Here is a 12,610-nt window from a genome sequence, read left to right on the forward strand (position 1 = left end):
CTGCAGGATTTGAACCCACGAACCAACGAACGAAATCACATCACGCCATTGGAAGTCACGTGGCAATAATGCTGGCAACGCTCCCCTCGCTGATTGGCAGGTGCACGAGCTACTTCTCAAGTTTCACCACCACCACCACCACCACCACCACCACCACCACCACCTTTCGGTCTGGGAGCGATTCCGAGCAACTCCAGTTGCTGGAGGTTGCCGATGTCGGCCGACTGCCAGCGACTCGAAAATTGCTCATATAGTTGCTGGAAGGAAAAAGTTGCCTAGTGTGAACCCTGCCTAAGCCAGAGCGCTCCAAGCTGGAGGAAGAAAGCAGGTGGAAGAAAGAAGATGGAAGAAAGAGACAACTGAAGCTGTTGTTAGAGCGCTCCGTTTCGACCAGCAGAAGATAGAGCGATCGCTCCAGAGCGAGTCGAAGATGACATTAGTTTCTAGTTTCTGATTATGCGCAATTAACATAGAAAACATCATGATGCTTGCGATACCGACTGCAATCATCCCCATGTAACCGTCAACCGCGCACGCCTAATTAAAGATGTATTCTGTAGTGACGCCATCTATTGCGTATTTCATTCGAGATACGGCGCCACCATCTCCTTTGAAGTACAACAAGCCCGTATATTTTGATCATACCTGAGATATACATGCTTTATAAGAAGGGACGATGCGTCGCTCCCGCGTGCAAACGTCCAATTTTGTTCAAGAGCAACTTAGCGAAGAACTTCGCGCTCTGCAATATGCAAGGAGCGGAACGCATGGAACGCGCTCCTTTTTTAAGAAACGGGACATCTTTTGCGGAGTGTAGCGCTCCCGCGCTCCTACCCGCAAGTCGGAGTGCTTCTCGCGCTCTCCACCCTTTTCTCCTGTTCGACCCACCTGCACCGTAATTAATATTTTCAAGGCTGCAGACAACTGGATCGGAAGACGGCTCTTACCGGAAAGGAACATTCAGTTACACCCAGAGGTCTTGTATTGCCAACTGTAGGATGGGACAAGCGTAAGCTTGCCCAGATCACGCTTCAAAAATAAAGCGCCACCTGCAGCAAAGCAAGCGCCACCTGTTGCATGCAACGTGCACACATCACGTGCTCACGCAACGCTCTCTTGGCTTAAAACCCCGTTTAGCAGAGGCTCAGGAGGAAGAGGGTCAGAGTGGACGGAGCGCGCTCTGCAGAAGGTTTCTTTATTATTAGATAGTCTGCATGCTGAATCAGAGCTATTAAAATAGCCAAAGCCACAGCCATTTCCGTATTACGCTATGCCGTCATGGAGCTTGTTACGGAGCATGGTACTGGGTTCGAATTCCGGCGCCAGCACCCTTTTCCCCGAGTTGTTTGGTGCAACGTAATTGGCTGTAGTTTTCGCCTTTCGCACACTTTCTTTCCCTTTCCATTTTTTGTATTTGCTTTTGCATGGGGTCGTAACGCGCGTGTTTGATTTTCCGCTTGTTCGTAGAGAAGGAGTGAAAGGCCACTTTTCCCTTCGGGGACTCTGTCTACATCGCCAGCACATATTGATTCGCACTTTGCGTGTTTGTGCGTGCTGTTGCTTCGCCACTGAAACGCATGGTGGCGTGTTTGTTGCGTCCACCTCGTTCACGTTTTGCAGTTTTATTGTTACGCTCGTGATGGCGTGCGCAAAAATACTGACGCTTCTGTCTCTTCGGTAGAGGTAGTTTTCTTGCTACTTCTAAACTGTAGATTGTCATAGGCTGCACTTTAAGAAGAGAAAATGAGCCACTTTAGTCCTTTTGCAGGCTATACATGCACTGCAACGGCACTGTCTCTTTCGGTACTGAGTACAAGGAAGTCCAGGCGAAGTTAGGCCAGTTTAGGCGAAGTTTATAGGGACTATTTGCACCGCTCAACGAGTTCTAGACGGAACAGTCTGTACGACGAGTTGAGTGTTGAGCCTGTAATCGTCTGGATGAAGACGGTAACATAGCCTCTTTAATCGGAGCGGAATGAAAAAGAGATCGGACCCAAAACCCTTAGAAGTGAACTTTACCGCATAGCACGCTCCTAGCCAACCATCATCTCCAGTGATCGCTATCTGCTCTGATTTGATGAAAACGGGAGGCGTACGCCTTTTTGTGTGACAATTATGAGCAGCGCAAGTGTCACAAAATAAAAGGCGTACGCCTGCTGTTTTCAACGAGTCGGGGCAGGTCATGATATCGTTCGAGATGACGGTTGGTTAGGAGCGTGCTATGCTGTGAAGTTCATTTTTAAGAGTGCATGTCGGACAAAGCCTCTGAACCTACTAGTGGCATTTTGAGATCAGATTAAAATCGAAGCATAAACGCGCAACACTACACTCTAAAAACAGAACTTCACCGCATAGCACGCTGTGCACCAACCATTGCCCAGATTGATAGTCAAAGAGAAAGGTGGGCGTACGCCTTTTTGTGGCAAAGGCGTACGCCCACCTCTCCCTTCGAATCAGAATCGATAACCCTATCATTCTTGGCAATGGTTGGCGCACAGCGTGCTGTGCGGTGAAGTTATGTTTTAAGAGTGTATAGGTGAAAGAAAGTCTTCGAACAATAACCATTCTTCATAGGCACAATACCACTAAACTAGTCGTCCTTTCCGGAACTCGTCTGCGGCATGTCTTCATAATTGCACTGCGCCGCGGAAAGACAAAAGACAGCCCGTTATATATAACATTATGTACTGTGAGTAATGAACTGTCCTTTAGCATTAAGTTTTGCGCTCTGCATAAGCCGACGCACCCCTCTGAAGCGATATATCTCTATTCTGGTATACGGCGGATTGTATAGCGTCCCATCTTCTTGTTTAGTCCCCGCATATTTCGCCTCTCATCAGGAGCTCCTCACTTCATATACCACTGTTGCTTGACCCTTCCGTGCTCATTACACTAATTACAGCGGGGAACCTTCGAGCGAGCCGCAAAGATGCCTGGCATGCCGTAGGTTCGGGCCTCATAAACATGCGGGAAGGCCCCTTGTTTCATGCAAACGAATCGTCCGGATTTGCCGTTAGCGGATGTGTAGAATGCCCTATTGAAGCTTCTACTAAATGAAACGAAAATTCTACAGAGTGACCTTGACGAAATAAATATATGCAAAACGCGTCATTTTCGGCACATGATTCTACTTTGTGATGGAATGCGGCTAGTTCGTGAAAAAAATATTAAAAAAAAATAAAGTACGAAAACATTGACCCTGATGAGGATGCCAAGTCATGCGAGTTTATCTGTGAAGTAAAGAAGAAGAAGAAAAAAAAAAAGGGCAGTATATACAGTGAACTCTCGTTATTATGACCATGGTCGTTCCCGAAAATTTTGGTCATAATGCGGAATTGTCATATTAACGGGGTGATTTAGAGGGGTTTCACAGCATTGTTCCCCAAGAGTATGGTCGTAAAGCGCGTATGTCAGATTATCGGGGGTCATATTAACGAGGGTTCACTGTATTGTGAAAAGCTGCAAAGCATCAGTGTAGTGTTATTTGCATCCGGACTTTGGGAAAGTATTTCAGTATCCTTTTTCATAAATTTGCATTCCGGTACAGAATAAAAAGGCAAAGAGAGTGAGTTGAGTTTGAATGTAAAAAAAAAGAAGAGCAACAAGAGCAACAATTACGGTACCATACCTCAGTGCATGTGGGTTAATATATGAGTGGGATGCGATGAAAAAGATGAGGCACACTCACACGCAAATGAGATATCACACACGCGGGTGCGTCTAACAGATGGGGATAGTAGTTTATCCGGTCGGCCACCGAGCTGACTACAGGACACGCTCCGTCCACTTGATTCCCATCTCCATTATATAATGACACAAAATCTAACTAGGTATAGCGCATCCCTGTGTCGAAAACCCTCTTGTCATCCTTACAATCATGTGTCCGTCGTTGTTGTTCGAAGTGACAGGCCATTCGAACTGTGAGCAAGACAAGCTCTCATCGTATTAGTGATAATACGAAGTTAAAAATAAGCGGAATACAAGTACTTACCAGAAAAGCAGGAGATTGTTAACTCCGCAAATATTGCGAGCAATACTCAACGACTACATTTTCAATCCAGTAAGGTTGACTTTCTATTGAACGGTCTGGTGCGCGATATTTTAAAACGAGAAGCACGCCGATTAAGTCATCGGAGCAGGAAAGCAGAAAGCACCCTTCTGAACATCTGCGACGCGTCTAGTTGAACAAAGAGAGAAGGCAAAGTGTCGTAATAGCATCCTATGAAACGCAGCTGCCCACTAGCAGATGATCTTAACGAAGCCTCTCTTTTCCCGAAAACACATTCGATGTTTTGTTTTTGATTTGTTTATTTCTAGCTCTCAGAGCCCGTGGAGGTAGGTTCTTATATCTTCCAGGTTCTTTCGCTGAGCTTCGATTCCTTTCTCAGCTGCTTCGCCAAGCATGGAATTTAAGCACACACACACACCAAAGGAAGGATTACACTCTTAAACCCGTACCTTTTATTGTAACTTTTAGAAACATGTAACTTCTATATAGACGTAGATTTCGAGATTTCTTATAGGTTACACCACTGTAACGTATATTTAGAGGTTAAAAGCGACCAAGGTCATGTCTTTACAACACGAATAGAAGTTACATCTCGGAAAAAACAAAAACAGCTTGTTGTAACTTATAAATGTACCCTCTACTCCGACACTGTAACTTCTAAGCGAAATCTCCAACGATAATCTCTGTGTTAGTTTCTTATCGTTTCTTTTCCTTTTGTTTTTCAGCATAATGCCGCGTTTCAGCCTCCCATTCGAGACGACAGTTGCGAATCTACGCTGTTATTTTTTATCTGTTTCAGCGTCACCTATACGTCAACTACATGTTATCAATGCTGTATGAACACAGATTATATGTTCGCAGTCTGAAATACTGATAGTATGTTTCTTTCTAAAGGGTGGAAAACAATTGTCAATGCCGCAACCACCAAGATTTCCGATTTCGCTGCGTAGCCGAGCCTGGTCTAGGTCTATCCACACTGAGAGCGGTTTCCTTGAAACGCTTAACGCTCGTTGTCCGTCCGTTAACAAGTGTAATCTGTTTTAATGAGTGGTTTTCCTCGCGTTTATCATAGTATCGTCAGGAACAACGGAAAAGCTAGATGTCGCTAGCAAACAAGTATATTTTCGGTGTTCTCAGGGGAAAGTATAGTGAGTGCGAAGATTGCAAAGAATATATAACCGAAAACGAACGTCACCACCGCAGCCCTAATTCACACACTTCATACACTGGGTAAGTGTACATTTTGTGCTAGGTACGTGCGTTATTTTGATAGCAAGAGCTCTTAGCGCAGGTTTGTTGTGATTATGGCAAGCGTTTTGCGGTCCTGCATATGAACGCCACTTACGCTTGCTACTTTTCTGCTCTTACTTGGTCGCCAAGTCAATACACCGGCGTGCATTTTGCGAGCTGCGGATATATGCATCGAGATATATAATTCGCAGCTTCCTACTTGTTGTATTCTTACGATATTCTAAGACTCAATCGCGGAGTGAACGCCTTCCCGCATTTATGCTGCTTTGTACCTTGTGCTTTGTACGGATTTGAATGGTTCCGTAAATGTTACTCTCATTGCCCAAACTTTTGTTCCCAGGATCCCACATGCAGGTTCACATACCGTCACCAGCGCAATGCAGTACCTCACAAACTCGTCCCAGAGCGCCTCCAACGCTGATAACGCAGTAATGTAGTGTCTCCTGCGTTACTGTACACTCATATTCCTCAAGGTTGTGTGCGTTTTATGTAATACTGTATTGCCATTTGCGCTCGCCTCTGCAACACGAATGTGGAATAAATTTTTTTTCTGCTGCAATTCTCCATTTCGTTGGGTGTGTTCAGCTTAGCAAACATAGGTCAGTTGTTTTGACTCGCTAGCTTCCTCGCACTTTTATGCATTGCTTCTCACTTAGAAGATAGTTCTTTTTTCCACATACATGGTAAAGCGACCATGGTTTCTCCTCACACCAGAATCGCACTTGTGCACAATGTGTCACCTCTCGACAGACTTCTGTTTTTGTAATATACATATGTTCAAGATCTCCTTTTCTGCTGGTTCATTTTGGTACCTTGGTGTGTTCTGTAAATGTCTGTCCATATCCCACGCACAGGGTGTTTGTTTTTATTCGAATCACACCAGCGCTCATTTGACAGGTGGGTTATGTTAATTTTCGCAAATTAACCCATCCGTAGTTACAAACATTTCCGACATTTCCTGACGCATGTGTTTGTAACTACGTATCGACTAATTAGCAAAGATTCACATAACCCACCTGCCAAATGAGCGCTACTCTGTTGCGAATAAAAATGAACATCCTGTATAAAAAGCCGCACGTTGGCGTAACCTTTACGGGCAGGTGCTGGATTGAAGGCCGTAACCTCTAATTAGTGGGTTTCCTTGTAACTTTTATAAAAGGGGTCGCTCAGAGGGTACCTGGTAGCTTCTGAAATAGAGGGTAAAATATTGCGATTTTTTACCCTTTACTAAAGGGTACGGAGTTAAGAGTGTAGAGGCGGCGCAATGTATATTAGTACATGACGTTTGTGACACTCAACTGAATAGATACTACTAGTCGTCCCCAATGAAATCCTAGACCTTTTCAAGACTGTGTGACAGCTGGTCGAACTTGTTAATAAATTTCTATCTTGCTCTTTTCGGGTTCCCTGTCAAGTACTCGAAGGGATTAGGCGACGGCTTTCATAATGCACATACCACGGACTTAAGGATTGCCAGCTTAGAGGATTCTTTCCGTTCCTTACTCCTGCGTAATTAAACGTCTATTGCTAAGAAAATGGAACAGCGTTTTCTATCCAGCAAGGTACACATTGAATGTACGTTTGCCTCGGAAGCACGTTCTCCATCTGCTCCATCGCTTGACTCAACAAAACGGCCTCCTATGATTAAACTATATCGGTTGCTGTAGGTCGCATAGCATATGGTTATGAACATCCTGTAAGCATACAACAGGGTGCTTGACGTCTCTCTGTCACGGAAACAACCCGCAATTCCAGCGGGTTCTCGTCCAGTACTGAATCAAGCCTCGTGCGACGTGACGATGTTACCCTTTCACTCCTGCAGCCTATGCCGGGGAAAAACTCAATCCCGGTAATGCGACATGTGTGTCGTTAATCTCAATGAATTACAAGGCTTTTGTTGTCTGGCGCCCAGTCACAGTTCAACTGTTAGTATATGCGAGCCCAATAAAAACGCACAGAAATCTCATTGTGAACTAGGAACTACATTATCTGGTTTCCGAACCCAAAGACCAAACAAAGACTTTAAAGACCAAATAAGCGATTCTCCTTCCACTGTTTTTTGTTGTTGAGATGTTACTCTAACCGTGATATTCTTGAACAATGCTTTGCGCCGTTCGCGCAAACGACAAAGCGATCGAACAATTCCGTTTCCAAGGCACACAGACACTCCTTACGACAATATCATTAACGAGTACATACTTGTCTGCAAGACCTGCCCCGTTTGGTTTGGTTAGCAGTTTTATTTTAATGACCTCCCCTCAAAAATAACCCTCGCTATATAGACTGCGAGTTCCGTGTTGACATTAACGTTTATGTGCCGATTAAGCACCCGAGTTTGACATAACACGAATAAATTAACCTGATTGAGATGGAATGCAACTGTCTATCCCCTCTGGCGGTTGCATATCGAACAATAGGTCGTGTAGTTTCCGTCTCGCAGCTGTCATCCGAACACAGAGCGCCATTAGGAATAACAAATGGGGTTGAGTTGAGCACAGCTACAGTCGCGCAGTGTTGGCTGATGCCGTCTGCGCTGTAAAAAGGTGCATTTACGTTTTATTCTTGATTAGTGCGTCAGCGCTTATGCGATTTCCATAGATTTTACGTTTACATTTGTTTCCCAAAAAATGGTGTGTCCTTCTTAGAGGCTGATCTCGAAAGCGTTCTGTAAACGTGCTCCTTTGCAACCTCCCCCCCCCCCCCTTAGCAACACGTGCATCAGATTTTAGAGTATCATCATCTTTGGTCCTTTAGGAATAGCAGGCCGACGTCCGGTCAAGCTGACCTTTCCGAAATAAACGTATATCCCCCACCCCCCTTGCTAGCGATGCTGTATTACTCTCAGTCCTTTCTAAGGGCTGAACACTACTTTTTAATTATAATATAATCATTATTATTTTCATCGGCCTGAGCTCTGGATGAAAACGCGCCGTATATAAATACAGTTCGAACACGCTGGCTAAAAAAAAAAAAAAAAATGCATTCAAACGCGCGGTGATGGTGGTTCTATTCAAAGAGCGCGTCGTCGTCTGCCCCACGAGAGGTGGGCAACGTCACGACTTACGCTCTGGGGGAGTGTGCGTCCTGGGCCGACTTCTAAGGGAACTGTGCCGACATATGTCTGACACCGTCCGAGGAAAACCCAAGAAGAACCCTAGAGAGCACAGCCGGCACCGGGATTCGAACCCGGGTACCTCCCCGACGCGAGTCTACCAAAGCGGCTTTGAAGTGCGCAAACATATACAGGGTGTTCAAAATTAAGCTTTCATTAGCACTTTATAAATAGGCGAACAAAAGAAAACTGGTGCTACTTTTTCTGTTCCTTGAGTAAGAAACCGGTGCTACATAAGTAGCAGCACCTGTTTCTTACACAAGTAGCGTTAAGTTATCATCCGGTTTCCTGTCATCGCTGTGTTTGCGTAGCGCTCGTGAAAGCTTAATTTTGAACACCCTATTTATATAACGATAACGATGTGAAAGTTCAAGATGAGGACAACATTTTTGGTCAGCTGGAAACATAAGTATATCTTTTAATATGTGTTCCGCTCATTCCGGTTCTTCTGCTCTTCATTCTGCTCTTTCAGTTCCTACTTTGATTTTTTTATCTCTTTTATTCGCAGCTTTACTGGGCGCTCTGAAATACGGTTCCGTATTCGCAGTGCGTTGTCTTTTTTGTTCTGTCTACCCACGAGTAGGAGATAATTTATTGATTCACGCGCAGGTGGCGAACCGTTCATAGCGATGGGCGTCAGCGTTTCTCGTGAGAGTGGCCATTAAATTGTGCACAGTCCGCTACTATAGGGGTTAATATTTTGGGCAAACACCGACTCAGTTTCTAGGGAACCTATATTGCCGTGGAACGCTCTATCACCTTTCGACTAACCTCTATAACGAATTATTCGTTATATGGCAAAGGGATAAGGCTTTATTCTATAAGGATGCTGAAGCCCGGCAATTATTCCCTCTGCAATAAGAGGCGGAAGACAATGTTTGTTTTGTGCCCTCTGTATCTTGATGAAGTTAATCTACGCAACAGAAGCTTTCTGAGATGAGTAAGTAAGTGAGGGCATTGGGTGATTTTGAAAAACAACTTCACCGAAGTCGCGGTAAATCTCACGTCAGTTTGGGTCAAATCTGGGCGAATTTAAGCTGAGGAAAGAATATAAAAAGAGGCTCCTAGTACGCAATAATCATGGTGTAGATATTAAACGTATCCATCTTTATGTATCATAATTTCTAAAGATGGACAAGGGGTGAATGACAACAAAAGCGTTAATGTGCCCGTGTGAACTAACATTGCACCTCGGGGTAGTTTCATCATAAATTGACCTGATGTGAGTAAGAAAGAAAAAAAAAAAAAAGAAAGAATAACATCAATTTACCGTGCTCTCGCTGCATGTGTTCTAGACATATCGCAAGTTGTGGAGAGATCAAAGAGGCGCAAGCCGCGGAATGAACTACACTCTAAGATAAAAAGGGAGTAATTTTTACTTTTGACGACCGGATGCATTGCCACAACCATTAATCTCTTTTGGGACTAAATGCGCGGCCGTTTATGCGAACTTCATGGAGTATATGCAGTGCTGGGTTAAACTTCAGGGTTAAGGGACGCAAATGGGGAGTAATTACAATCTACGAGAGTGAGAAGCTGAAATTTCTCCAAATGTAGTTCTTACAGTGTTCTTACAGTGTAAATTTCGTGCAAACAGAGCAACGTTTGTGGCAGTATTTTTCACCAGATCTTTCATTTGCAAGTGCTCTTTCTCTGTTCCCAGATGCTGTCACCGCTTGTGTGCTTCAAACCGCACAATACCATTTGCGACGAACCGCACAATAAAAGTCCGTGTGGCGCACGAATTTAACCCACTAACGATGTAGGTTGTGCAGTAATGCGGAAGATCGAGGTACCTTAACGCCGTCACGTCAGAAAGATATGAACACAGATGGCGAACTTTTCGAACACTCGAGCACTGCTTTCCGATACAGTCCATGGTGAAAAAACGCAAAGAGACGTCGGCTCCCAGCTACGACTACCTGCTGAAAATCGAACTTAGCCCTCTCTTCACTTGCGTGGATAGCTTTTTCTCTGTGTGTGTGTGTGTGTTTTTTTTTTTCGCTCACAATTCTATTTCAATTTTAAAATCCTCCAAATTAACTCTCGATCACGGATATAAAAACGCAGCAAAAGCAGAAAGCTCGAAACAAAAGATCAAGCTCACCTCGTCTGAATCCGTTCGAGCCAGTGTAAACCTTCGTGCAAGTTGCCAACCGGCTTATCCCGGTGTATGCTTCCAGACGACACGAACCGCCATGACTAACGATTTCTTCCGCATCCATGTTGTGGCGCGCCTGCTGATACCACGTGACGAACAGCATGCTTTCTCATAGGCTGGCGCGCTCCCTTCGATCACCGCCACCTAGTGTGGAGCGTAGCGTCTTGTCCGCCGGTAGGTGATATCGATTCTGCACTCAGCTCTCCTGTTCTGTCTTGCTTTCATTTGAGAAAGCAGGAACTCGAGTAATGTTGAAAAAAAAAGAAAAGAGAGAACAGTCTTCGGCGTTATGCGGGCGTTTCTCGACGTTATTATTATTTTGGGCGCCACCGCGCAACACGTATTTATATCATTGTGGGTAGCGTCTTGGAAAATACGGCCATTGTAAGTGGGGATAGGTCGTGCCCGGTTTTATATCGCGTCGTTTTATGGTCCCTATAAAGTCTGAGTGCTCTTCGTGTTGAGAAATGCAGCGCCCGCTTTTCGCCTGTGTGTTTTTGTGCCTGTGCGTGACAGCTTACAGAGCACCGCGAAATGCAATTTGCAGTAAATTGGAATGAATTCTCCATGAAGTTCTCCATGAAGAAAGGTGCGAATAAAGATTACTAAGCTGATTGAACGTGAGAGTGCAGGTCATGCATGCATGCATAATAAGCAATCTGAAGCTCTCCGCTCAGACAAGAATAAGTGAACACGCGTCTGCAAATCGAGTCGAGTATTCTAAGCCATCACGTATGCATGCGTTTTTTCCTTGAGATACTTCACTTTCTATCCTAAGAGTAAATGAAGTGCATTGGAGAATAACTGCAGCTTCTAGTCCCCTAGATCACAATTACTCCCCATTTTGGTCCTTTAACACCGAACTTTACTCCCCAGCTGTGCAACTAATCCCGACGCGTAACCTGCCGTGCATTTTGTCCCGGAAGGGGCTAATGGTGTGTGGGAACGCTCCCGAAGAGATTAAAATTACGTTTTTCGGCAAAGCTTTAATTAGCAGTTACTGACTTTTATTAGACTATACAAGCCAGTTTACTTATGTTGGACACATCATGAAAGATGTGTTGCGTAGAAACTCAGAAAACGCGCAAGAAGAAGAAAAAAAAAACGTTACTCCACATTACTGTCTTGTAAAGGCGGCCCCACATAGCGCTCAGGTGCGCAGTTGTGAAGCCGACCTTCGGAGTTGCGCTCATAAAGGTCCGGCCTCATAATGCGACCGGCTCTCTCAGCTGTGGCTGTGAAGGTCTATGGCTCACTATGGCTCACGTTGGTTTCATCAGGAATGCGACAGGATGGAAAGATAGAAGTCACGGTAACTTGCACTATACGTTTCGCCCAGCGTACGTATTCGTAAACATTGCGTGGCCCTCCATGCGAAAGCTCGGACAAGATAAGAAAGCTTCAGTGTTGTGTTTGAATATTTGCGAAGCCATCCAGGACATCACTCTTTCTACACACTTCCTCCGCTATTCGTACGCGTACGTAAATTTCGAATGTATAGTATTGCTGTCGTCAGACTATCAGCACCCCTAAACATTGTTAGGTTCCTACACTGTAGCAGAAAAAAAGTGTACGTGTAACACAGGTCTGCGCAAGTCCTCGTGGAAGACGTTTCGGCGCCGGGACGGGCTGCAGATGGCCCTCAGTTCCACGAAGGTGTCGTCTTTCCTTGTTTGGGGGACCCGTCCGAGAGACATTATTCGCTCGAAGACACTGCCACAGTTTCTCGCACCCAACAAAGAGGGAATGTTTTCTCATGCCGACCAAAGAGATATAAGCGGAGACCAGAGTGGCCCAGGCAACTTTCTCTCAACCGACGATGAGCAGGCTGGACGGATCGCCGACAGTTTCTCTGTATCATCCAACTCTTGTACTTACGCAAATAGTTAACTTCATTTGCTTGTACCCTGAATCGGCTCATGGTCCTTTCATTGGTGTGTTGCCACGCTACCACAGACGACACAAGCAACAACATCTTGTCAGTTCAGTGTAACCGCAGGTCGAGGAGTCTGCAGTGCGAGCCTGTGACAATGTAGGATCTCATAGAATCTCCGAGTACAGCCCTGTGCATTCTTAA

Source organism: Ornithodoros turicata, chromosome 10 (assembly GCF_037126465.1).
Source record: "Ornithodoros turicata isolate Travis chromosome 10, ASM3712646v1, whole genome shotgun sequence".
Classification (NCBI taxonomy): Eukaryota; Metazoa; Arthropoda; class Arachnida; order Ixodida; family Argasidae; genus Ornithodoros; species Ornithodoros turicata.